This window comes from Schistocerca gregaria, chromosome 6, assembly GCF_023897955.1.
Source record: "Schistocerca gregaria isolate iqSchGreg1 chromosome 6, iqSchGreg1.2, whole genome shotgun sequence".
NCBI classification, from domain to species: Eukaryota; Metazoa; Arthropoda; class Insecta; order Orthoptera; family Acrididae; genus Schistocerca; species Schistocerca gregaria.
In genome coordinates, this window is record NC_064925.1 from 417439715 (window position 1) to 417453569 (window position 13855).

The 13855-nt window shown below is 39.1% G+C and overlaps 1 protein-coding gene across 1 annotated transcript in view; it reads left to right on the top strand.

Annotated features, from left to right (window-relative positions):
• Window positions 1-13855, top strand: part of LOC126277968 (uncharacterized) — a 199771-nt gene that overhangs the window by 47439 nt on the left and 138477 nt on the right. The window contains exon 2 of the mRNA XM_049977621.1: window positions 1843-1877. The gene's annotated coding sequence lies outside the window, so the exon portion shown is untranslated. The remainder of the gene's footprint in view (window positions 1-1842; window positions 1878-13855) is intronic.

Genomic DNA, 13855 nt, shown 5'->3' on the forward strand with positions numbered 1-13855 from the left:
AACATCTGGATCAAGGGGTTCACAGGAAATTGGTACCTGAAACATACCAAAAAGTGTGTCTCTTCTCAAAAACAGGTAGTTGCGTACAGTGACACATGTGGTGGGCAAAACAGGAACATAAACATTGCCCGAATACTAATGAAAGTTATACATTAACAGGTTTATATACAATGTTTAATTTATTTAATTTCAATAGTGGTAAAGCTCCATTATCTCCACTTTTCTGCCTATAATACTGAGGAAATTAATAATCCAAACAGACAGACGGAAAGTTTCATATCTGGCAACAAGACATATACTCGAATATTTCTGGTATCTCAACTGCAGATTTTGCAGTGCTCATTTAACTTTAGGACTCTGTATCTCAGAATAAACAAAAATGGACTTGTGCCGCTATTTAAGCCCCTCATATATATAGTTGTAAATCCAAGCCTGTTACATAGACATGAAGACTTCTGGTACATGAAGACTTTCCTAATGATAACAAGCAGGCAAAAACAGATTTTTGTATTGAACAAAGTCTCTCGGAAAAGGTTATTAAATCATCGGAAATTATTTACGACACATTAGTCCAAGAAATTAAATCACTAAATACTTGATAGAGTTTTAAAGACAAATAGAAGCCATGTTTAATTTGCAACTGCTTCTATGACATAGAGGAATTCCTCAGGAACTGTTCCATTATATGTGCCAGGACTACAAATTTTCTAATTTTCTCAGTAAACTTATAGGTTTTCCAGACACAAGCTTTGTAATGAGTACAAATTTAAAATTTCATTTTTATTGATATAGAAGCCACTATTCCCTTCTGGAGTTCGTGTATACATAAATAACTTAAAGAAAATAGCCCAACATTGTGAACTGAAACTTTTAGCTGCTGCATATTATGAAATTGTAAAATATGTACCTATAATACATCAGAAAAATTTATATATACCACATCACTTCATAACTTGTCACACATCTGATTATAAATGGTACAAAAAATAATGAAAGATGACCATAAAATACAAAACAAAAAGATTTGGTAAGCTAGAATCAGCTATTACTATTGTGGATCAAAATACACATTGTCCATCAAACAATAGATGACACACTCATTACATGCAACATATACTACGTCAAAACACTAGTACTGGAGATAATCTCCAGGACATCTTTTGAATTCTTCTACCAAATAACCAATTTTTGTGCTGACTGCACTGACTGGCACAACATGTTCAGTAATAGTAAACCTATGTGTGCATAACTGTCTTGAGTTTGGAACTGGGAGTGAATCAGCTGTTTTTGGTGTGTGTCTCATTGGTGAACAGAATGTTGTAGTTTATTATTCTTCTGATAACGTTGCAGTGCAGGCTAAAAGTGTCCATACTTTTAGTTTTTTGAAATAACATCTATAAGACTCATTACATTTGACTCCACTAATGTACCTGATTGACATTTTTTCTAATAAGAATTGTATTTGACTTCAGAGATAAGTGGTGGTGGAATAAGGCAAAATGTGTACTAAGCAGTAGTTATTCACAAATATAAGGTCTTAGTTACTAAACATGAAACATGTGCTAATTTTATACACAGTTATCTGATATTAATTTTCTATGTTAATTTGTAACTGAGATAAATAGCAAGAAATTTTGCAGATGCACAGTCATTGTTATCATTTTTAGTATGCTGTCTGAAAAAAAAGTGAAGTGCCCAGAAGATATGGTCAGATGTTAATGTAACTTCATACACAAATGCAATATTACTGTGCATGTAAATGGATAGAGTTGCAATGTTCTGTGTTAAGTAGAATGGCCATAACAGTGCATTAATGTTGTTCATGTGTTGTTTTGTTACCAGGCCTGGTACAGTATGTAAGGGATGATAAGCATCAGGTGAGTGATCAGAGAGATAACTGTGAAAGACACTGAGATGCCCTGCACATGTATGAGACAGCATTATCAACACATGCAGGTTTCCATTTGGCTGCTTGGTCACATCATGCAATATCAAGATTTGTGGGACATTTGGATGTAACAGTGGCCTGGTGTTGGACTGCATGGAGAGGTGAGGTTAGGTATACTTGCCGCCAAGATTCTAATCGATCATGTGTCACCACCACAAGAGAGGACCCTCATATTGTATACAAAGCATATCATAACCCTTTCACATCAGTTCATGCAATCTGAGAACAAGTAATGGACCCCCTACAACATTTTGTGTCATCCTGCACCATTGATCAGACACTAACAAAAGCTCATGAGTAAATATGCATGAATGTACGAAATAACACTGCATAGCAATTCTGAACAACACATTTACTGCAATATTGTATTTATCTGCCAGTACTTTGCACGCGACTTTCATATAAAATGTCTCCCTTGTAAGGGAATATACATAATGGATGTATGAGCGCAGGTTGTGGACACATGGTTGATGACATATGGAAGTTTGGGTCTGGCTGAGAAGCATGCTTGAATTGCTTAATGGTAATGCACTGCCCATGATAAAAGGGAAATCTGGGTTCGAGTTCAGGTTCAGAATAAATTTTAATTATCGTCAGTCCATTATACAGCTGATGGTTGTCCATATTCGCAACTGTGAATACATTTCATATTATGAGCTAATTCAGCACAAATTTAGTATAGAATCTGGTAAGGGTTCTATCGGGCCCTGGAGCTCTGTTTAGTTTTAACGATTCCACCTGCTTCTCAACGCCACTGACACTAATACCTATTTCGCTGATCTGATACTAATACTTATTTCACTCGTCTTTCTGTGGTATGATGATTAAATTGGGACAGTTGCCCTGGATTTTGCTTTGTAAAGGAACATTTGAAAACAGAGTTAAACATTTCTACTTTTGCATTACTACACTCAGTATCAGCCCCTGACTCATTCACAAGCAACTTGCCACCAACTGCCCCTAACAGCCTTTAGATAAAAAGATAATTTCTTTGGGTTTTGCGACACATTATTTGACAATATTCTGTGAGGCGTTTCATTCAACATCTCTGTATCTGTAGTCCTATTATACTGTAGCCTCTGTCTCTGTAGAAGTTTCTTAACAATGACTGTGTACTGTGGAGAGTTCCTCCCATTGCGAACAGTTGTACTGGGTGTATATATCTAGTCCATTGTCAACTATTCTTTTAAACTTCAGCTCTAGTTCCTCTGCATCCTCCTGCCCTGTACTGAAAATTTCAACATCTTGACTGAGTTATGACACTATTGATTTTTGGTCTGTTTTACTGACCATATACACTCCTGGAAATTGAAATAAGAACACCGTGAATTCATTGTCCCAGGAAGGGGAAACTTTATTGACACATTCCTGGGGTCAGATACATCACATGATCACACTGACAGAACCACAGGCACATAGACACAGGCAACAGAGCATGCACAATGTCGGCACTAGTACAGTGTATATCCACCATTCGCAGCAATGCAGGCTGCTATTCTCCCATGGAGACGATCATAGAGATGCTGGATGTAGTCCTGTGGAACGGCATGCCATGCCATTTCCACCTGGCGCCTCAGTTGGACCAGCGTTCGTGTTGGACGTGCAGACAGCGTGAGTCGACGCTTCATCCAGTCCCAAACATGCTCAATGGGGGACAGACCCGGAGATCTTACTGGCCAGGGTAGTTGACTTACACCTTCTAGAGCACGTTGGGTGGCACGGGATACATGCGGACGTGCATTGTCCTGTTGGAACAGCAAGTTCCCTTGCCGGTCTAGGAATGGTAGAACGATGGGTTCGATGACGGTTTGGATGTACCATGCACTATTCAGTGTCCCCTCGACGATCACAAGAGGTGTACGTCCAGTGTAGGAGATCGCTCCCCACACCATGATGCCGGGTGTTGGCCCTGTGTGCCTCGGTCGTATGCAGTCCTGATTGTGGCGCTCACCTGCACGGCGCCAAACACGCATACGACCATCATTGGCACCAAGGCAGAAGCGACTCTCATCGCTGAAGACGACACGTCTCCATTCTTCCCTCCATTCACGCCTGTCGCGACACCACTGGAGGCGGGCTGCACGATGTTGGGGCGTGAGCGGAAGACGGCCTAACGGTGTGCGGGACCGTAGCCCAGCTTCATGGAGACGGTTGCGAATGGTCCTCGCCGATACCCCAGGAGCAACAGTGTCCCTAATTTGCTGGGAAGTGGCGGTGCGGTCCCCTACGGCACTGCGTAGGATCCTACGGTGTTGGCGTGCATCCGTGTGTCGCTGCGGTCCGGTCCCAGGTCGACGGGCACGTGCACCTTCCGCCGACCACTGGCGACAACATCGATGTACTGTGGAGACCTCACGCCCCACTTGTTGAGCAATTCGGCGGTACGTCCACCCGGCCTCCCGCATGCCCACTATACGCCCTCGCTCAAAGTCTGTCAACTGCACATACGGTTCACGTCCACGCTGTCGCGGCATGCTACCAGTGTTAAAGACAGCGATGGAGCTCCGTATGCCACGGCAAACTGGCTGACACTGACGGCGGCGGTGCACAAATGCTGCGCAGCTAGCGCCATTCGACGGCCAACACCGCGGTTCCGGGTGTGTCCGCTGTGCCGTGCGTGTGATCATTGCTTGTACAGCCCTCTCGCAGTGTCCGGAGCAAGTATGTTGGGTCTAACACACCGGTGTCAATGTGTTCTTTTTTCCATTTCCAGGAGTGTATATCTTTTTGCTTGTTTCAGCTGATCTTCATACTTTGGTAATGATTGTTGCCACAACTGCGTTGTGGTATTGATACCAGTTGCGATGTGCACATTCTCAAAGAATTCAGGTCTGTTTGTTGCCATTAGATTCAGTTTATTTCCAGTACGAATGTGCTTCCAAACTATCTGTGCTACTCAGTATTCAGAGAAGGCATTTAGTAATGTTTTACAGGATGCATTATTACACCTGCCACTAACGAAACTGTAATTTTCGCAATTGATTATTGGATGATTAAAGTCTGCACCAATGATTACAATATCACTCGGGTACTTATGTACAAGTGAACTGATTTTTTCTCTAAAGAGTTTGGTTACATCGGGAGACGAGTCTGGTGAGTAATATAAGAATCCAATTACTATTGGTCACAACTGATACTGAGTCTTGCCAAAACAATTTCATATGGAGCTTCAGTTTCTATATTGGTGGATTTGAGTTTCTTAGCTACTAATCAGCTACAAACACATGACCTCCATTTCTCATTAGCCTATACTTTCTAGATGCTTAAATTTTCCCCAAACATCTCACTGTTATGAATTTCAGATTTCAACCAGCTTTGTATATCTAGTATCATGTGGGTTTCGCCACTTTTCAGTAGCACTCCGATACTTTGATGCGAATGCTTCGGCAGTTATACACTAGATTTTAATACTCTCACATGTGCGAGGTATTTCTTTCGATTTTACACTGATACTTCTAGGTTTTCTGTAACAATCGTTATCTACATTGGATGGAGAGTCGCCTAATCTAAAATAAACCTTGTGTGGATCCCACACACAGAGTCAGCTACTTTACAAGCTGCCTCTGACGTGTAGCGCACAGATGACCCATTTAGGGGGAGCCTACAGTTCTCAGTCCTATGGTGCAAGTCCAGGAAGTAGCCCCCAAGAAATTTTCAAAGTCTCTGTCTCAATCCTTCCACGTCTCAGAACCAAGGAGCCATGATCAGTTCTGGCTACAGTGCTGCAAATTGTGAGCTTCATCAAAACTCCAAGTGTAAGGCTGACCCTCTCAACTTTTTCTGTCAGTCACTGGAATGATCCAAGTATGAGCTCAGAGCCCAGACGACAGGCGTCATTTGTTCCAACGTGCGTCGCAATCTGCAGCTGGCTGCAACCTGTTCCCTCAGTGGTTGACAGAATAGCCTCTTCAATGTGCTGAATGAGGCTCCCACATATACACACTGAGTGCACCTTCTGTCCTTTCCTGCCCCCTGCTGTCATTTCCCTAAGGGGTACTATCATTTGCCACAATTTGAACTGCCGACGGTTTATAGACCCCTAATCTTTCGTGTTGCCTCCTCTAGTCACCAGACAAAACAGGTCTCCCCAAAACATGTGATGCGAGTTCCAATGGCTCAGCTTCAGTGAAAGACAGAACCTCAATCTGCTTGGTTCGGGGGATCAGTATAACGCTCTGAGTCCTCTCAGATCCTTTCCCACCCTGTACAGGACGCCTTGATCTACTACTGTACGTCACTCATGTTCGAGGGACGAGTAATAACTGTCCTTTACTTTCTGCAGAGGAGACACAATCCACAGGAAACGCTAGTACTTGAGGTATCTTTGGTACTATAGGTACACGACTCTTGGGGGGTTCTCCAACACACTGATTCGCAGCAGCTGTCAATCGTTTGGCAGTAGTTTGGGCGATTTCCACCATCTTACAAACGTCAACCATCTGATTCTGTGTTTGAGAACAGCATTCACAGTGCTGCTACATTTTTGCTAGTGCAGATTATTTCAGGATAGTGAACAAATAATTTTAAACTAAGTCTACTTACTATCTTTTAATCCGTTAGCATAAAAAATCACTAATGTCCTATAATAATTGAACCAGTTAAAGAGAATTTTTTTGAATATTTTAGAGAGTTTTAGCATGCTACCTCATGTTATAAAGCCCACTAGAATAACAGAATAATCACAGATTCTCAGAGATAATATTTTCTTTAACTTAGAATTAAATGAAGTTGATTTAATTAACACTGATCTTGGTTCATCAGATCACAATGTCATTGTCCTTACAGTTCCACGTATACCTGTGAGAAAAACAACCACCCATCACACACATAAAAAAGATTTTTTTCTGAAGCAAACTGAGCACATTTTGTAAGCTATTTCCTAAATGAATGCTGGATAGATGTGGTGTCAGTCAGGTACAAATAAGGCACATGATTACTTTTCTTCTCATTCCATGTCACAGTTTGAATTGTGTTTTCCTCAAAAATTAGTGAGTCCAAGTCTTCTCAGTATAAGAACCAGAAATATTAGGACTTCCAGTTGAACCATGAAAACATGCACTGAGCCACAGTTTGTAGAATATGTAAAAACATATAGAAAAACAGACCAGAAGGTAATAGCAAAGGCAATGTGGCTATTTAATGACAGTCTAACCAAGAAGTTTGATAACAAATCTAAAACTATATGGAAAATGAAACTGGTAGTATTTGTGAAGAGGAAGAAATAACACTCAAAACCAGTGAAAACCATAACATAGAGCAAAATAAAATAGCAGATTACATTAATGACCACTTTTTAAATGTACTACACACTCTAAGTTTAAATTTCAAAAAACAAAAAATGACAGAAGCTGCAGAGGTTGATTGTAGCATGAACATTCCCCCAACAAATGAACAAGAAGTATTTAGGGTGATTTGGAGCCTGAAGCCTAAAATGGCAGCAGATGTAGATGAAGTACCTGGTGTAATAATGGCTGCAGTGCAGATTGCAAAACCTATAACTCACATTGCAAATCTATCATTTACTGAAGGTGTGTTTCCTCAGTATCTAAAGATCTCACAAATGATACCACTCTTTAAAAATAGAGACAGAAATAAAATAGAAAAATACCATCCCATATCACTTCCTTCTGCTTTCTCCAAAATATCTGAGAAATTATTAAGAGTTATTAGTTAACTCTACAAAAATAAACTTTGTAACTGCAATCAACATGGTTTTCATGCAAAACACAGCACAGAAACTGCAGTCACAGACTACACTCAAGAAACTATAAAAAATTTGGAAAACAACAAAAGTGTAATAGGAATTAATTTAAATCTGACTAAAGCATTTGATACTGTCTATCATGAAATCCTCCTTGATAAGTTGGAACCAACAGGTATTAGAGTAGTAGCAAAAATGTGGTATAAATCTTACCTCAAGATAAGATCTCAGATCATAGAGCTCGCCACTGTTAGTTTGAATCAAAAAATAAGGCTAGTTTCGAAATTAAAAGAAGTAACCATGCTTGTCCTACAGGGAAGCATCTTAGACCCAATACTCTTTCTTATTTATTGGAATAATTTGCATTTATGCAGGATTAAGCAAAACTTGTATTATTTGCTGATGATAGAAACCTAATGTGAGTGACATAGGAAGCTCATTTCTTATTACTTCAAATAACATCTTGAAAAATATTGAGACTTTGTTCTGTAGAAAGGAAAAAAAAACAAATTACCTACAGTTTGGAAAAATAATTCAGGATGAGGACATTGTTCTACAATTGCATGCTAAGGAACAAGAATACTCTGCATGTAGTACATACAGAAAGAACATAACTCAGAAGCATGTAAGCTATATTGGCGTTAAGCTTTATAATACTCAGCCACGCCACATTAAAGTTATAAAAGATATTACAATATTTAGATTAAGAATTACAAAATTCTTACTTGAAAAATGTTGTAATTCAGTAAAGAAATGGAAAGCTAATCATCACAATAAATATAATAGCCTTGTGTGTTAAAAGTTTAGAGATGCCATTATGTAGTTTATGTATTATTTATTCCTTCAAAACGCCAACACTTTAGTCTCTATAATATTATTAATGACGATTAAAACTTACATCATCTACAAACAGAATGTAAATTTACTGTTAATTTTATGTAATCTCATTCCTGTAATCACCACAAAAGAGAAAGTACAATTGTGTGGTAACTGCTGTGAGAAGTTTTATATTTTAGGATAAGGACTTTAGCCTATTATCTATAGTTTATTTTTATGAATTCTATCTGTAGTAGCGATTAACGTAACCTGTAAGTTTACTATTTTATATGCAATTCAGTTTTGTTAACTTATTTCTGTTTATGACAAGTCCAGTACCATTTGTACAATGGAGTGGATACTAAATAAATAAATAAGCAAATACACAAACCGAGATTTCTATGAAAGCAACAGAAAAATCTGTGGTAAAAATTACTATTTCCCTAAAACTTTCTGAGATTAATTATAGTTGTCAGCAAACTCGAAAATAGAATTAATTTACGATATATGTAGATAATATATACTCCTCTCTACAGGTAAACTAGATGCAACACGAAATGTTTGTTACAATATCTGCTACAGTAACCAAATCACAAATGTCGACTTACTACAAATTTGATTATGTACAGGACAATAGTAGTTTACAAAATTCTCAAAAATGCATAATCATTTGCGTTGATGTACAGTGAAATTCGGTATGATCTATTCTTTGGCAGCAACTGTGAATCACAAATGCTGATTGGCTGCGAAATAAGTTAACTCTGTATCCATTGATGAATCCCTATACCAGTTAATTTGCTGCGTCCTCCCTACTTAGAAATCCTCAGTCTAGTCACGAATTTCGCTTGATACCCCATATAATCATAATTTTGATAATTAGCATAGGTGTGGTACTGAGACAAATGCTTTTCGGAAATCGAGAAATACACCATCTACATGAATGCCTTGATTCACGACTTCAGTACTTCAAATGAGAAAACTGCAAGTTGGGTTTCTCACAACCAATGTTTTCGAAATCCGTGCTGGTTGGCATGGAGGACATTCTGTTCGAGATACCTCAGTAAGTCTGAGGTCAAGATATTTTCTAAGATTCTACAATTAATGGAGATCAAGGATGGGGCTTTGTTCAGTTTTAACCATTTTAGCTTTTCTCAACGCCATTGTCACTAATACCTATTTCATTCATCTTTTAACTTCTAGGAGAATTAAACTGGAGCAATAGTCATGGATTTTCCTTTGAAAACAAACAATTGAAAATGTAGTTAAGTATTTCTGCTTTCGTTTTGTATCCAAGCATTTCCGCTTTTGTTTTGTTATCCACAATTCCAGTTCCTGTCTTGTCCATGAGTGTCTGAACACTAACTTTCGTGCCACTAATATCCTTTACACCTGACCAGAATTTCTTCCAGATTTGTGAAAGATCATTCAGCAGTATTCTACTACAGTAATCATTGAAGGAGGCTTCGCGCATTCCTCTCTTGACAGCCACAGGTCCTTTCATTCAGCATCTCTCTAGCAATAGTCTTATGCTTTGTTTTATGCCTATTATGCAGTAGCCTCTGTTTCTTTAGAAGTTTCTTCACAGTGACAGTGTACTATGGAGGGTCCCTCCTATCATGAACTGTTCTACTCTGTACATATCTTTCCAGTGCATGGTGAACTTCTAACACTTCCATATAGGTGTGGTCCTTATTCTATGACAGAGCACAACTTTGTTTAATCTCTGAACATATTGGTTTTTAATGCAATTTTTTTCACAGAAATACACGAATTTACACAGTTTGCAATGTGACAATGCTGGGACAGTTCTCAAGACAACGTATCTCGTCCTGAATCAGTGAAATAACTCTAAGCACTACAAAATCAAATTTTCACTACAACTTTCTTTACAACATTATTCTTACTACTACATCATGAAGTTGGCCGATAATATGATAAATCATCCGATTCCGGTTCTAAGTTCGGTACTATTTAGGATGACAATGAAGTCTATAGAGGATGGTTAGTTTTGTGACAAGCTGAGAAAAAGATTATCCGAGGTCGCTCGAGTATACAGTGGCTGCAGGCTGGTGAACCAACAAGTTACACCTCTGCTCACAGTATTTACCTTAGCTGCGATGAGCTGTCGTCTGCATGGCTGCTCTTGCCCTCTGAAATTCCTATCGAAGCTAATCAAACCTTTGCTGACTTTTTCAGCAGAAACTTTCCTATGTTTCTCGTTAGGCGAGAAAACATGTACTCATCCCTAGTCTTGGAATATACCGATATGCACATGCATGGCTGGAGCAGCATGCATATTACAAGAACAATTAACTAAGTGGCTGGTTCGTTTCTCCACAATTGGAGCTCAACGATGCTACAGCCAATATCTAGCTTAATGTCAGCTGCGGTGAATGCAGTGTTCACACAAATTTCTCCTCTGCATAGTACAGAGCGTGATGCGCCCTGTTCTACACTTGACGCGAGTTCAGAGGAGAGTCCCCGAAGTTTCCAGTCTTATCTTACTTGTAACAAAACTGTTTACCCACCTGAGTTCTTTTGTGCTCCACGTTACGCCTTTTTCCGACAAATAGGATCGTTCCTCTTATTTTGTGGAAACTCTGTCTGCCAATTGCAAGGGTCCTACCATTAAAATGCTTTGAAATCTCGGCAGTTTACTCCTTCCTAGTTCGTTTCCTCGAATCTGACATTTTGTACCCGCTCCAGACGCCTAAAAGTTACATGCGTACATCCTGACCACGCCATGCGGTGTTCACGTGATTAACTTCGTCACCAGTTTGTTCGTATCCATTTGGAAATTTCGCAACGCAGTTTTATAAAGCTTCTTTCCATCCCACTTCTGGTGGCCCGCTACTTGCTCTCCAGCGTGAGTCACCTACAAATTCGTTGACTACCATCATGGAACACTCCCTAAGAGCTTTCTGTTGTAACACCCATGGTGTGTCCTTCGCACCTGCATGCGCCTGCTTCCAAATAAAATGTTTCTTCTCGTTTCCTCTAGCTGCTTGTTTCACCTTTTGCTCATTATCATGGAGTATATGGGATCGATGTGTTAATACTTTGAATTGATTGTTATCTCTTTGCTTTTCAGACTTATGGACAATCTGCTCTTTTCCACTGAAGTAGGTACCATAGTCATCTTCCTGATATAATGTATAAAACTCTAATGTAAGGTATGAAATTGACCTTCATTTCATCTGCCACCAAACAAACTATTCTTTTAAAGCTGACCCATAGTTACTCTACATGCTCCTGTCCTCAGCTAAGAGTTTCAGGTTCCTCATTGGGATATGACTCTACTGATTCTGTGTCTAATTTGCTGCACTTGTAGATCTTTCTACTTGTTTTAGTTGTCCTTAGTAGTTTGATACTCCTTAGTGCTTAGTGCCTCATTGTCAGTGATAGTAATTGGCATGTGGACTTCCTCAAAGAGGTCAGGTCTGTGTGATGCCATTGGGTCTAATATATTTCCATGATCGGTGGGCTTCCAAACTATATGTTCCAGATAGTTTCCAGAGATCGTATTTAGTAATGTTTCACAGGCTGTCTTATCACACCCATCATTAACATAACAAAACTGTAATTTTCGCAGTTGATTGTTGGACGCTTTAAATCTCCTTAAATGATTGCAATATGAACAGGGAACTTTTATAAAAGCGAACTGAGGTTTTCTCTGAAGTTTTCTGGTAGATCAAAAGGTGAGTCTGGTGCTTGATGGAAAGATCAAATTATAATTTTATGCCAGTCCTTGATACTATGTGTTGTCTATACAATCTCGCCTGCAGCTTCAATTTCGAAGAATTTGAGCTACTTTTTACTGACTCAAATACACAACATCCATTTCCCACTAGTCTGTCTTTTTGGTACACGCTTAAATTTTCCCCATAAGTCTCACTACTGTCAACTTCTAGTTTTCATCAGATTTCTGTACTTGGAATTATGTGAGCTTCACAGGTTATTAGGAGTGCATATGCATTTCTTACATGACACGTTAAATTACGATTCTGGCTAAACGTTTTTCAATACAGATTACATAAAACTTGGCATCCTTAACTGTTGAGTTACACACTTAACATTCTTGGATGCGCCTATAGCATGTTTTCCATTCTTGTTGTAATTGTAGCTTTTCCCACACTCTGAACATGGCTATTTCTTAGCGTTCCATGCTCAATCAGTGAAAAAAGAGCCCTTATGAGATCATTTCGTTGTGCATCTGTCTTCCTGCCTGCCTGCCTGTCTGTCTGTCTAACTGTTCCATACCCTTTTTCTCAGGAACATGTTGATGTATCAAGCCAAAATTTATGTTAAATATGAAGGTCTACGATCCTCTGGCGATAAAAAAGTTATTTGGTCAGTGCACCTCATAATATTCCGCCATATATGTCACATAATTTGATACTCGTAAACTCACTCATCAAAACCTACCTAAAGGTACTTCCCGTTGATCTAGAGTCATCAAATTTGGCAAGATGCAATGTTTTACACTACAATCAAAGGAAAAGATACGAAAATTATTTATGTCATTTGTTATCATACTGTCTGTCTATGTGTCCGTCTTTTAAGCCCACTTTTTATGAGGAACGGGTACACTTATCAAGTGGAAATTTATGTCTTTTGATCACTTGGCGGATGTTACCTTCTAAGTCAATGCAGTCGAAAGATATGACCATTTATGTGAAAAATTTTGATAGTCACGAACTCACTCATCAAAACCTTTAGGGCACTTTCCGTTGGTCTAGAGCAAAGAAATTTGGCAGGAAGACAGATTTCACAGTGTAAGTAAAGGAAAAAATTCAAAGATTTGTTGATTTGTAGTTATATCGCACAAAAAAATGGTTCTTTTGTCATTTTTTCCGACTTCCAACTTTAAATTAAAACATTCTCAAAAGTGTTGCAATCCCTAAGACCGATATCTCGCCAGTATCAATGTCGATGTTGGGCAAAAATCGCCGTAATCCTCCAGTCCCAAAATGGATGAACTGTGTATGTACATAATTGTGTACAGAACTGTGAGTGCGTGAATCCTACTCACACCTTGTCAATTTTTTACCTTCATTCGCCATGTTTGGGATGAAAATAGCCATACTCATTAATCACAACATAAATTCATGAGATCGCAACAGAAACTACTCAATCATTACAAATTGCCATCTCATAAAGCTTCGTCTGTTCCTGTAACGGATCAGGTCCGTGAAGCCACACTTACATGTCAGTTGCCAGACCAGGGATGCACTGTGCGCTACATGTGGCCCTCCAGTACAGTGATGGTGGCCTGTTCCCCACCACTTGTTCTTATAAATTTTTTTTGCTCTTCTTGTATTCCCTCCACTATAGGAGAGGGTGAGCCCTTATAGAACCTAATTCTTTTGAGCTATAGCAGTCTTGCTATC